The sequence below is a fragment of the Triticum dicoccoides genome, chromosome 5B, assembly GCF_002162155.2.
Source record: "Triticum dicoccoides isolate Atlit2015 ecotype Zavitan chromosome 5B, WEW_v2.0, whole genome shotgun sequence".
Lineage (NCBI taxonomy): Eukaryota > Viridiplantae > Streptophyta > Magnoliopsida > Poales > Poaceae > Triticum > Triticum dicoccoides.
In genome coordinates, this window is record NC_041389.1 from 628,547,374 (window position 1) to 628,560,702 (window position 13,329).

Below are 13,329 nucleotides of genomic sequence, written 5' to 3' on the forward strand. Positions count from 1 at the left end.
GAGCAGATCGAGGCAAGGCACACGAGCAGTTTACCCAGCTTCGGAGCTCTCCGGAGAGATAATACTCCTACTGCTGCTTGTCTGATTGTATTGTGTTCTTGCCCCAGAGAGCTAAGTGTTTTTCTGGCTTCGAAATGATCCGACCCTCCTCTACGTTGCGCATGGGCCTCCTTTTATATGCTCAAGGGGTCACCGACAGGTGGCAATGCAGAGAAGGGTAAAAATGTAAAAAGAGTTGCGGTTGGTACAGCTACCTGCATAGTGTATCCTACCTAACCCTGACGGCAGGGGACAAAGGCATTGAATGCCCATCTGCGTCGCCCAAACAGTGCAGAAAAGGACCGTCAGGGGCGCCACCGTTCGCCACGATGGCGATCTTGTCAGCGTCGCGTGCCACCGCACACCGCTGGCTGCACAGCCACCTGCCACGCGCGCCTGGAAAAGCCCCAGGGCGACACGTTAGTGGATGTGCTGGAGCGCGGGTACAGGGTGGCAACCTGGCGCGGCAAGCGTCTTGCCGCGGTCGTCGTCTTGTCGCGCCCGGAAGCTTGTCGCTCACCAGGCCTTGAGATGTATTGGTCGGTTTTCCCGGCAAGCTCCTCTTGCCGAGGCCTTGTCGCCTTGCCGGGACGCGTGGCGCGTCGTGGCAAGTTCCTTGGGATGCCTTGGTTGGCCTTCCCGGCAAGCTCCTCTAGCCGGGGCCTTGTCTCCTTGGCTTGAATACTTTTGTTCTTGAATGGCTCCAAAGGGACCACGGAGGACCTTGGCGGTCGCCCGGCAAGCCTTGCCGTGGGGTGCTGCAACTGCCCATGCACAAGTTCGGGATACTAGGGTACCCCTATTCTAGTACACCAACAGGAGCCCCCGGGCCTGGGCCACACACGGTGCTGATCGTTGTTGGGCCAGGCCCAAAACAGGGCACGGGCACGCGCGTCCCGCGTAACGCCGAATCTTACTCCATATCCACCGCACCCTCCCCCAACAGCACGCGTTGAATGCGGCATCGTGGGAGATATCGTGGGTGGTTTCTTTATTCTGAAGGGCGAAACGTCCGCCCCTTCCCTCTTTATAAGCAGGGGAAACAGGGGCAGTTTCCCCACTTCGCCGGTTGTTACTCCTTCCTCGAAAATCTCCACCGCTCCCCCTTTCTTCTCAAAGCCGAAAGAGAGTAGCGCTCCGCCCCCCATTGCCACCAGCATCACCAATGCCGCCGATCTCCCCCACCACCTCCATCATGGCTCCAAAAGCCGACAAGGGGAAGGGTGTGAAGTCGGCCGAGGCGCAGCGGCTCGCGGCGCTGCGGAAGGAGCGGGCCCTCTTCTCCCCTCAGCTCGGCGCGAAGGAGCTGAGGGAGTACTACTACCTCTTCTGGTCGACGGAGACGCGAGCGCATCCGCGCACGAGGGTACTCCCGGCCACCGCTTTGAGACTGGCTCCGAACGGGTACCCCTTTTTCGCGATGTTCTTCTACTGCGGGCTCTGCCCGCCTTTCTCTAAATTCTTTTGCGACATCATGAACACCTACGGGTTCCGCCTCCTTGACTTCACCCCCAACGCTGTTCTGACCATGGCAGTTTTCGCACATTTGTGCGAAAACTTTGTCGGAGTCCACCCAAACGTAGCCCTTTTCCGCCACTTCTTCATGCCTCGGGTTGAGAGAGGAGAGCCTCTTGCCGGCGGGATCGCTTGGATCTCGAGAGTCGGCAAGAAGGAAGCATATCTGGAGGGTGAGCTCCGCAGCAAGTGGGAGGAGTGGAGAGCAGAGTGGTGCTGGATCGTCGAGGAGAACCCGCAGCCATTTACTGCCCTGCGACAAGCCCCAATAGCGCGCGGCAACGATTGGAGCAACGTGGCCCCGGAAGATGGCAGGCTGAAAATTGCCATCACTCGGATCCTTCGCCTCAGGCTTGCCGGGCTCACCGTAGGCGCTGTCGGCGTAGATTTTCTTCACCGCCGCATCGCCCCCCTGCAGGAGAGGGGGAGACCTGCCTGGGAGTTCAAGAACTCGGAGGATATCATGAGGCTGCGCCCGGGCCTCAACTTCAACTTCACCGTCTTGGAGCTGGATGCGATGCTCCTGGAGTTGTTCAAACGCGATCCTCAGCATCCATTCACGTTGCCGAGGGATGTTGTTCCGTTGTGCAACAATTCTTCGCTCGACCGAATCCGCACAATGATGCCGTTGTGCGATTCGCACGGAATCGCCCCAACTTGGCAAGAACCTGCGGATGACGTCGTGCGGGCGTTCTTCGACGACTTGGTAGAAGTGCCGGTCCGCGCTGACGAGCAGAAGAGCCTCACCCGCGACACCACTGATGACGAGATGCTGCGCATCGCCACCAGGCTGGAAGAGGTGGCGGCAGCAATTGCCGCGGGTGAGTTCGGGTTCACCGTGGAGGAGGCAGAGGCAGCAGAGGCGGCAAGCCTTGCCGAGCGCGAGGAGTTTGCCGGAGAGGAAGATCTTGCCGGGCCTGAAGCTAAGCCTAGCGAGCCCGGCGAGGAAGAGCCTGTCGGGCCCGAGCCTTCAAACAGCTTGCCGCAGGCGGAGTCCCCGGCCCCGCCAAGGAGGCGTCTTCGCAAGGCCGCGGACGTAGCAGGGCGGCAGACGGGTCAACAGCCGCCGAGCCGCGCGACATGCTCTACCGCGGCAAGCACCGTTGCCGTGGGAGCGCCTCACGTCGCTGCGGCAACTGGAGCGGGGTCTTCCCGGTCCACCGCTGCTGCTCCTGCCAAGCGGGCAAGGGAGCCTACTCCTCCGCCTCGTCGCACCGGAGGCGAGCCGGACTTCGATCTTTCCGCGCTCAGCTCCGACGAGGAAGAAGAAGAGTAAGATTTCTTGCTGTCCTCGTAGTTCTTCAATCTTGTTGCTTTCATCCTGTATCTGACTTGCTTCGATCTGAATCCATTCCTTTTCAGGACGCTGGCCCAGAGAGCGGCGAAGAAAGCCAAGGCCTCGGTGATTGTCATCGAAGATGATCCCACCGTGTCAGCAGGGGGTGTGTCTGAGACCACCTTGACGGACCTGGCAACTACTCCCCAAAGCAGCCCCCAGCGAGCCCCCAGCGTAAGTTTATAGTTTGCTTCCTGCCGTCAGGCGCGCATGGGTGCTCTTTTCTCTTACTGATATCTTGACTGTTGGATTTGTATAGGAGCAGAACAGCCCCACCAGGAATGCCCGGAAGCTGCTCCCGAAGTGCCATCTGCTTCGACTATACCGCCAAGGGAGGAGTCCCCAACAAGGGAGCGCTCTCCGGCAAGGGCCAGTTCTCCGGCAAGGGACGACACCAGTGATCCTCCGGCGGTTGAGACCGCGACCGCAGATCCTAGCACAGGTAATCCACTTGCCTAAGAACTTGTCCTTGGGTTTTTCTTCTTCTGACTTTCTTTTTGCATATTCGCTTGACTTCTCTCCCTTCTTCGTTCTTCAGATCCATCCGCCACAGAGCCGATGGAAACTGAGGCCGCTGAAGGAGAGGTCGGCGCTGATGAGCCCGCCAGCGAAGAGGCTGCCAAGGCTGCCGCCGCAGAAGCCGGCGAGGGATCCGGCGATCGTATTGACGGCCCCGAGGCCGCAGGAGCGCCAGGTGCTGCACCGACCGCCGATCCCCCCGCCGCTGCCGCAGAGCCAGGCTCCGAAGAGCCCCAGCCCGGCGCCTACTTGAAGGCCGGCGATGGCGTCTTCATCAAGCTCCCCTAGGCTTCAAGCTCCAGGGCGCCGGTCGAAGGAGAAACCTTTGACGGAGAGGTGCTCGCTTCTGCCGGATTGACGCTGGTTGACGCGCCAAGCAGCAGCGACGAGCCTGAAGAGGAGCGGCTGCTGCGGAAGCTGACGTCGCTCTACCGCGCCCGACAAGCCAAGCTGGCCTCCCGAGAAGCGCTTGTCGCCAAGGCGGGAGTCGACATTCAGAAGTGCGTGGAGGAGCTCCGGGGTCTCAGGCAGGAGGCTCTCCGGTCCCTGGCGGAGCAGCGGGAGCAACTTTTCGAGGAGCGGAAAACCTTCCTCCTCGAGAAGGCTGAAGCCGAAGAGAAGCAATGGCTTGTCGCTGAAAGCCTATTTGTGCAGGAAGGAGAGTTGGCGCAGCGCAAGGTGAACCTTGATATCCACGAGGAGGAGCTCGCCGCGCGGGAGCTAGCGATTGGCGGGGCTCTCAAGGAGGCAAAGGACGCTGCCGCAGCTGCCGAGGCCGCCAAGAAGGAGCTGGAGGCGAAAGTAGCGCAGCAGGAAGCCGATCTCAGGGCGAGCGGCGAGGAGCTTGCCGCGCTCAAGCGCGAGCGCGAGAAGGATGTTGCTGCTCATGGTGAGCTGCAGGGTCTTCTCGCTGAGAGGGGCAAGGAGCTCAGCGCCGCCAAGGACTCCAACGCGGATCTTGAACTGAAGTTGGCCACCTTGACCCAGACGTTGGATGGCGCCAGGGAGCAGGAGGTGACATCGAAGGAAAAGATCAAGGCCAATGAGGCGCTACTGACGAACGCCGCTGCCGCCCATGATGCTTTCCAGGAGACTGTGGAGCACTGGACCGAGGGTCTTGTGGATGCCGCTGCAGCCATCGACGGGGAGCTGGCGCAACTGGGGATGGAGGATTTTGGATATCCTTCCGACGAGCATCTCCAACTCAGCGCCAAGCTCAGCCTATTCTTCAAGGGCGTGGCAACGGCTCTCCAGCAACTCCGGGAGAAGATCCCAAAGCAGCTGGCCGACGAGTCGCGCAGGATTTGCGCGGGGGCTCTCCAGAAGGTGCTGATGAAGGTGGCCTTCCGCAACCCAGGCCTCAACTTCACCAACGTCCTCAAGTCCCTACCGCCGGATGCTGACGTGGAAGCGCTCAAGGCCCTTGTCGCACCCATCGTGGACAAAGTGAGCGGGATCAAGAGGGTTGAGGGCGATCGCGTAGATTAGGCCGCCCTTCTCTTCTTCTTCTTTGTCGCCGCTGGTCATATCATGAGAACATTCTGTTAGAGCTGCGACAAGTTATCTTGTAATATAACTCTGTTTTGGGTAGAGATTTGCTATGTTATTTCCTTTACTTGATTCCTTGCTTTGTATGTTTCTGCCCTACGCTTTTAGGGAACTTGCCGGCGCAGGCACCTTTGCCGCGAGCGCTGAGTGCGGAACGTCAGCAGCCTGCTGGCGGCGCCGCCACCGACAAGAAACCTTGTCGCAACTAGTCGCAGCTCACTTAAATTGTTGAGCGGACTCGAAACAAAGTAAGGGCGCAACTAGCTACGAGTTGGTTCCTCCGCGCACAGGTTTTCCATACAAAGTACGGTCATTCGAGGAAGATTACTTGAAAAATTAAAACTGATTGCTCAAACTTTGGCAACTTAGCTTTTCTGTTGCTTGCCTTCCGGTAAGCTTCCTCGGACGATGTTTGTCCCACACCCATTATCTTCTCCTTCCCCCCGGGCAAACTTGTGTGCGAGGGAACCTTCTCTTTTTGAGAAAAAGAAAGAAGAGAAAATAAAGATACGGTGCCTTATGGCTCGTTATTACTTACTGGGGTAGGTGCTGCACAAAGTGTCAGATAAAGCATGCAAATATAAAGTAAAAAGCATGAAATTGACAAGATGTGCGGAGCACATGAGCTTTACTTATGCACGGGGTCTGCGCCCGGCTTTGTACAAAGGATTACATGCAACATCGGCAAGACTTGTACAAAAGGTGGTTTCCGTAACAGGTTCCGGCAACCGCGCCCTACGGGTAAAGCTTACGAAGATGCTCAATGTTCCAGGAGTTGCTCACCGGAATGCCATCTTCGGTCTCAAGGCGGACAGCGCTAGGCCTAGTGACTCATTTCACCCGGTAAGGGCCTTCCCACTTCGGCGTCAACTTTTTGGAATTCTTGGCGGACTGAACGCGCCGAAGAACAAGGTCGCCTTCCTCGAAACTTCTGGCATTAACTTTGCGGCTATGGTAGCGGCGCAAAGCTTGCTGGTATCGAGCAGCTCGTACAGTAGCCTGAAGATGGTCTTCCTCAAGGAGCAGCGCGTCATTTGTCGCAGCTGCTCTTGCTCAAGCTCATCATAAGCGAGCACTCGAGGTGACCCATATACGAGTTTCGTGGGGAGAACTGCCTCTGCTCCATAGACTAGAGCGAAAGGTGTCTGGCCAGTGGCTCGATTTGGCGTCATCCTGATTGACCAAAGAACCACCGGCAGCTCCTCGATCCAGTTCTTTCCGCACTTGTGCAGCCTGTCGAAAGTTCTGGTCTTGAGCCCGCGGAGCACTTCAGCATTTGCCCTCTCTGCTTGACCGTTGCTTCTCGGATGAGCAACAGAAGCGAAGCAGACCTTGGCGCCAAGATCTTGGACGTACTGCATGAAGGTGCGGCTCGTGAATTGCGTGCCGTTGTCGGTAATGATCCTGTTAGGGATCCCGAAACGGCAAACAATCGACCTGAAGAACTTGACTGCTGACTATGTTGTCTGGTTCCACTTCCGGCCACTTTGTGAACTTGTCAATTGCAACATACAAGTACTCAAAGCCCTCGACAGCTCGGGGAAAGGGGCCGAGGATGTCGAGCCCCCAGACCGAGAATGGCCAGGATAAAGGGATCGTCTGGAGAGCTTGAGCTGGCTGGTGTATCTGCTTGGAATGGAACTGGCACACTTCACACTTGGTTACTTGTGCAGTTGCATCCTGGAGGGTTGTCGGCCAAAAGAAACCTTGCCGAAATGCTTTGCCGGCAAGTGCTCTCGCGCCAATGTGGTGACCACATATGCCTCCATGTATCTCCGCCAACAGCTTTTGTCCGTCTTCCCGGTGAATACACTTCAATTTCACGCCGTTGAGTCTTCTTCTGTACAGTATGTTGTCGACAAACTGGTACATACTTGACTGTCGGGCTACTCTTTCCGCTTCTTCTTGCTCTTCGGGAAGTTCTCCTGTCTGAAGGAAATAGACAATCTGTTGTGCCCATGCTGGAGCTTGTGGCTCGACAACAAGGACTAAAGGCACATCTGCTGCTGCGGGAACATCCGCTTCTACGGCAAGAACATGTGGCTCGGCCGGAGCTTGATGTTCCCCGGCAAGCTTGCCAGAGCAAAACTTATCGGGAGCGTCTGCTTCGACGGTACGAACCCTAGGGCTCGCCGGAGCAGACTGCTCCTTAGCATCCTTGGCGTTGATCTTGAGGGCTTTCTTGGCGGTGGCTTCGGGGAGCTCTGCCGGAAAGTAGTCTCCAGAAATCAACTTCCTCTTCTTGCTCTGTCCAGTTGATGGTGTTACGGACGGTTGAGTCAGCTTGAGCACAAAGATCCCTGGTTCCACAGGTAACTTAAGTGCGGCGCACTTTGACAGGCCGTCAACAATGTCGTTCTGAGCTCTTGGAACATGTTCCATCTGCATGCCGTCAAAGTGTTCTTCTAGCTTCCTCACTTCATCAACGTAAGCTTCCATCAATGGACTCTGATAATTCTTGTTCACTTGGCGGACGACAAGCTGTGAGTCTCCCCTGACAATGAGCTTCTTGATCCCAAGGTCTGCTGCGATCCTGAGACCGGCAAGCAAACCTTCATACTCTGCAGTATTGTTCATTGCTTGCTCCTTGGGAAAGTGCATCTGGACTACATACTTGAGGTGCTCTCCGGTGGGTGCGACAAGTAGCACGCCCGCACCGGCGCCTTGTAGTGAGAAGGCACCATCAAAGTACATCAGCCACTCTTTACTTGCTTCCTTGACGGGGATGCTCGTCTCTGGAATTTCTTCATCTGGTGTCGGCGTCCACTCTGCTATGAACTCTGCCAATGCTCTGCTTTGGATAGTTGAAGTGCTTTCAAACTTGAGGCCAAAGCTTGACAGTTCCAGTGCCCACTCGACAATCCTGCCTGTTGCTTCTGGATTTTGCAGTATCCTCTTCAATGGAAAGCGAGTGACAACTGTGATCTCATGTGCTTGGAAGTAATGGCGCAGCTTTCTCGAGGCCATGAGAAGACCGAAAAGCAATTTCTGCACACCAGAGTACCTTGACCGAGCCCCCTGCAGAAGGGAGCTGACAAAGTAAACCGGGCGCTGCACCATTCTCTTCCGCATCTCCTCACGCGCCTGCGCAGATCCATCCTTGTCGGGACCATAGCTTGTCGGTGAAGTTCCTTGCTTGTCGCTGGATGCACTTGCCGTGGTTGCCGGCTCGTCATCCGTCTCCCTCTCTGCCACTAACGCAGCACTAACCACTTGATTGGTTGCTGCTATATATAGCAGTAACTTCTCTTGTGGCTTAGGTGCGACAAGTGTCGGAGTGGAGGACAGGTATCTCTTCAAGTCCTGCAGCGCAGCCTCCGCTTCCGGAGTCCATTTCATTGGACCTGCCCTTTTCAAAATTTTGAAAAACGGCAGGGCACGCTCAGCAGACCTAGAGATAAACCTGCTGAGAGCAGCTACGCAACCGGCAAGTCTTCGTACATCCTTGACGCGCTTTGGTGCTTCAATCTGCTCGATGGCCTTGATCTTGTCGGGATTGGCCTCAATCCCCCGCTGGGACACGAAGAACCCGAGAAGCTTGCCGGAGGGTACCCCAAACACACACTTCTCGGGGTTAAGCTTGAGGTTGATCTTGCGCAAATTCGCGAAGGTTTCATCTAAATCTTGAATCAGAGTCGCTTTGTCCTTGCTCTTGACCACTATGTCATCCATGTAGGCTTCCACATTTCTGTGCATTTGCGGCTCAAAAGCGTGATGGACAACCCTTGCAAATGTTGAACCAGCATTCTTTAAACCGAAAGGCATCCGTACAAAACAGTATGTGCCACATGGGGTGATGAACGCGGTTTTCTCCTCATCCTCTTCTGCCATGAAGATCTGATGGTATCCTGAATATGCATCAAGAAATGAAAGCAAGTCACATCCGGCTGTGGAGTCAACAATCTGGTCGATGCGCGGCAAGGGAAATGGGTCTTTGGGACAAGCTTTATTGACATCAGTAAAATCGATACAAAGCCTCCATTTCCCGTTGGCTTTGCGTACGACAACAGGATTGGCCAACCACGTAGGATGGAGCACTCCTCTGACAAGGCCTGCTGCTTCCAACTTCTTGATTTCTTCTGCGATGAATTCTTGGCGCTCCACCGCTTGTTTCCTGACTTTCTGCTTGACGGGCCGCGCATGAGGACAGACGGCAAGATGGTGCTCGATTACCTTCCTGGGAACACCGGGGATGTCAGACGGTTGCCACGCAAACACGTCGACGTTCGCCCACAGGAAAGCAACGAGTGCGCTTTCCTATTTAGGGTCGAGAGTGGCGCTGATGGTGAAAGTACCACCAGTGCCGTCCTCCTTGGCGGACACCTTCTTAGTCTCTGGTGGAGCTGCCATTGCCTTCTTACACTTGCCGGTGGAGCTCGATGGTGCGTCCTCGACGGTAGCGCAGCACTCCGAAGAGGTGCGCTTGCCGGAGTGGGCATCAGAACTCTTGCCGGACTTGGTCTTCTTCTTCCCCGCGAGAGCTTCAGCGGCAAGTGACTTGCGATCTGTTGTGGCTGCTGCTTCCCCGTAGATCTTGTCGGCGCAGATAAGAGCATCCTTCTTGTCTCCAGGGACAGAGATGACGCTTATCGCGCCTGGCATCTTTAGTACGTTGTATGCATAGTGAGAGGCTGCCATGAATTTGGCGAGTGCTGGACGGCCGAGTATCCCATTGTAAGGCAATGGGAATCAGCAACGTCAAAAGTGACCCTCTCAGTCCTGAAGTTCAGCTCGCTGCCAAATGTCACCGGCAACGTGATCTTTCCCTTCGGCTTGCTCCTTCCCGGATTGATTCCTTGAAATGTGCCGGTCTCTTCGAGCTCGCTGTTAGGGATCTGGAGTTTTTGGAGTACCGCGGAGGAGATCAGGTTCAAGCCGGCCCCGCCGTCAACTAGCATCTTAGTGACCTTGAGGTTGCGGATAGTTGGTGAAACCAACATCGGCAAGCACCCGACCGCAGTTATGCGATCAGGGTGGTCCTCAATATCAAAGATGATAGGCGTGCTGGACCATTTCAGAGGCCTGCGTGACTCGACGGGTGGTTCTGCCGCATTGACTTCCCGCACCCATTGTTTGAGCTGGCGGTGTGAAGTATGCAGAGAAGCACCGCCGTCAACGCACAGGACCTCTGTGGCTTTCTGGAACTCCTGCTCATCGGTCTCGTCATCATCGATGTCTTCGTCGTTGTCATCTTCATCCTTGTCGCGGCCACGGGGAGGTCTGTCTCCTTGCTGCTGCTTGGCCTTGCCGCGGCGTCTCCCTCGGCCGGGACGTTTCTTGCCAGCTCCTCCAGCACCTTCCTGGCCCTTCTCCTTATCGCGCCGCTCGTATTCAGCTTTCTGCTGCTCGACAAGCTGCTCGACTTTCTTGCAGCTCTGGAGATCATGGCCCTTGGTGCGGTGGATCTTGCAGTACTACCTGTTGGCGCCGTCCTGCTTGTCGGCGACCGCCGCAGCTGCGGCAACCTCCTTGCCAGAGCCACCAGTTTCGGCTTTCTTGCCGGACTGCTCAACGACTAGGACCTCTTTGCCTTTCTTTTTCCTGTTGTTCCGCCGCCGGTTTTTCTTTGTCGGGGCAGTATCCTCGCTATCAGATCCTCCTGCTCATGTGTTCTCTCCGGGGAGTTTCCTCCCTTCCTCAGCACGCGCACACTTGTCGGCCAGGGCGTATAGCTCACTGACGTCTCTGATTTTGCACATCGCCATCTCCTCCCGCATCCTGCGGTTTCGCACGTTCTGATGGAACGCGCTGATCACCGCGGCAGGGTGGACATCTGGGATGTTATGATGTACGCGGCTGAATCTCTGAATGTACTTGCGCAGGGGCTCTCCTTCCTTCTGGGCGAGCAGATGAAGGTCGCTTTCTTGGCCATGAGGCTTGTGGCCGCCTGTAAAGGCGCCGACAAACTGATGGCACAAATCAGCCCAGGAGGATATGGAGTTGTCCGGCAAATGCATGAGCCAGGATCTGACATTGGGCTTGAGCACCAGCGGGAAGTAGTTGGCAAGTATCTTGTCGTCTCGCCCCCTAGCAGCTTGCACCGCAATGGTGTAGATGCTGAGGAACTCTGACGGATGCGACTTGCCGTCGTACTTCTCGGGTACATCTGGCTTGAAATTCTTTGTGCTGGGCCACTGGACTTGCCGCAGCTCACGAGTGAACGCAGGGCAACCTACCGCGTACGGCAAGTCGCCTGGTTCCCCTGGCGCATGCATGTCAACAGAGGGCCCAGCGCGCTTGTCGGATTGACGTCGCGCTTCTCTTCGGTGCTCGATGCGAGTACGAGCGTCTTCTTGCTGTCGTTCATGAAGAACTTGGCGCTGATCGCGACAAGCTCGGGGATCTGATGATGCGGTGGAGTCGCTATCGAGGTGGATCCGACGAGTCGGCGATCTTGGCCTTCGGGGTGGAGAGTGCATGGTAGTTCCACCATCACCAGTTTTGTCGCCGTCGGCTCGCGCCTGGCAACCCTGCCGCGGCAACGATGTGCTCGGTTGCCGCGGAGTGTCACCGTTGGCGAAGCCGATGAGACTCTGAATGGTGGCCCTACATTGGTCGATCTTGTCTTCCGCAGGAGGGTAATCTAGGAGCAGTTGAGCTCGCGCCAAAGCTTCTGCTGGAGTGGTGGGCGGCAGTGGCGAACGGCGCGAGGAGCGGGACATGCTCGGACTTCTAACTATGTTAGAAGGAGCAGTATCCCGTCCAGGAGACCATGTCTCGCTCGTGCCGGCGCGTTGACGTGCATGTTGGTCTTGAGCGCCCCAAGACCCACCAGCTTGATCTTGGTCCAACAAGCGTATGGTACTGCGAATACCATGACACTGTCGGTCCTGCGCCTCCTGAGAGGGGCGCGGCAGATGTACGAACACCGAGGTTTGTGCAGCCTTGTCCTTGGACCTGGCAGCACCGTGGGTTTCCTCGTCGACGTCCGTTCTTCTGCCAGCGTCTACCCCACCACCCGCTTGCTCCGGTGGCGGTGGGATCGACGCGGATGGAACAGCTGCCTCCGAAGCCTTCTTCTTTGGTGGCATGTCGATGAAGAAAATGAAGATCTAGCTCGTGTGAACGCCGGATCAGGTTCACACAATCTCGACGCCCCCTACCTGGCGCGCCAAAGATGTCGGGGAAACTGATCCACGAACACCTATGGGACCGGCGGACCGAGTCCCTTTCGGTTCGGCGGGGGGGCGGAAGTCGCACGAAGAGCAGATCGAGGCGAGGCACACGAGCAGTTTACCCAGCTTCGGAGCTCTCCAGAGAGATAATACTCCTACTGCTGCTTGTCTGATTGTATTGTGTTCTTGCCCTAGAGAGCTAAGTGTTTTTCTGGCTTCAAAATGATCCGACCCTCCTCTACGTTGCGCATGGTCCTCCTTTTATATGCTCAAGGGGTCACCGACAGCTGGCAATGCAGAGAAGGGTAAAAATGTAAAAAGAGTTGCGGTTGGTACAGCTACCTGCATAGTGTATCCTACCTAACCCTGACGGCAGGGGACAAAGGCATTGAATGCCCGTCTGCGTCGCCCAAACAGTGCAGAAAAGGACCGTCAGGGGCGCCACAATTCGCCACGATGGCGATCTTGTCAGCGTCGCGTGCCACCGCACACCGCTGGCTGCACAGCCACCTGCCACGCGCGCCTGGAAAAGCCCCAGGGCGACACGTTGGTGGATGTGCTGGAGCGCGGGTACAGGGTGGCTACCTGGCGCGGCAAGCGTCTTGCCGCGGTCGTCGTCTTGTCGCGCCCGGAAGCTTGTCGCTCACCAGGCCTTGAGATGTATTGGTTGGTTTTCCCGGCAAGCTCCTCTTGCCGAGGCCTTGTCGCCTTGCCGGGACGCGTGGCGCGTCGTGGCAAGTTCCTTGGGATGCCTTGGTTGGCCTTCCCGGCAAGCTCCTCTAGCCGGGGCCTTGTCTCCTTGGCTTGAATACTTTTGTTCTTGAATGGATCCAAAGGGACCACGGAGGACCTTGGCGGTCGCCCGGCAAGCCTTGCCGCGGGGTGCTGCAACTGCCCGTGCACAAGTTCGGGGTACTAGGGTACCCCTATTCTAGTACACCGACAGGAGTCCCCGGGCCTGGGTCACACACGGTGCCGATCGTTGTTGGGCCAGGCCCAAAACAGGGCACGGGCACGCGCGTCCCGGGTAACGCCGAATCTTACTCCGTATCCACCGCGCCCTCCCCCAACGGCACGCGTTGAATGCGGCATCGTGGGAGAGATCGTGGGTGGTTTCTTTATTCGGAAGGGCGAAACGTCCTCCCCTTCTCTCTTTATAAGCAGGGGAAACAGGGGCAGTTTCCCCACTTCGCCGGTTGTTACTCCTTCCTCGAAAATCTCCACCGCTCCCCCTTTCTTCTCAAAGCCGAAAGAGAG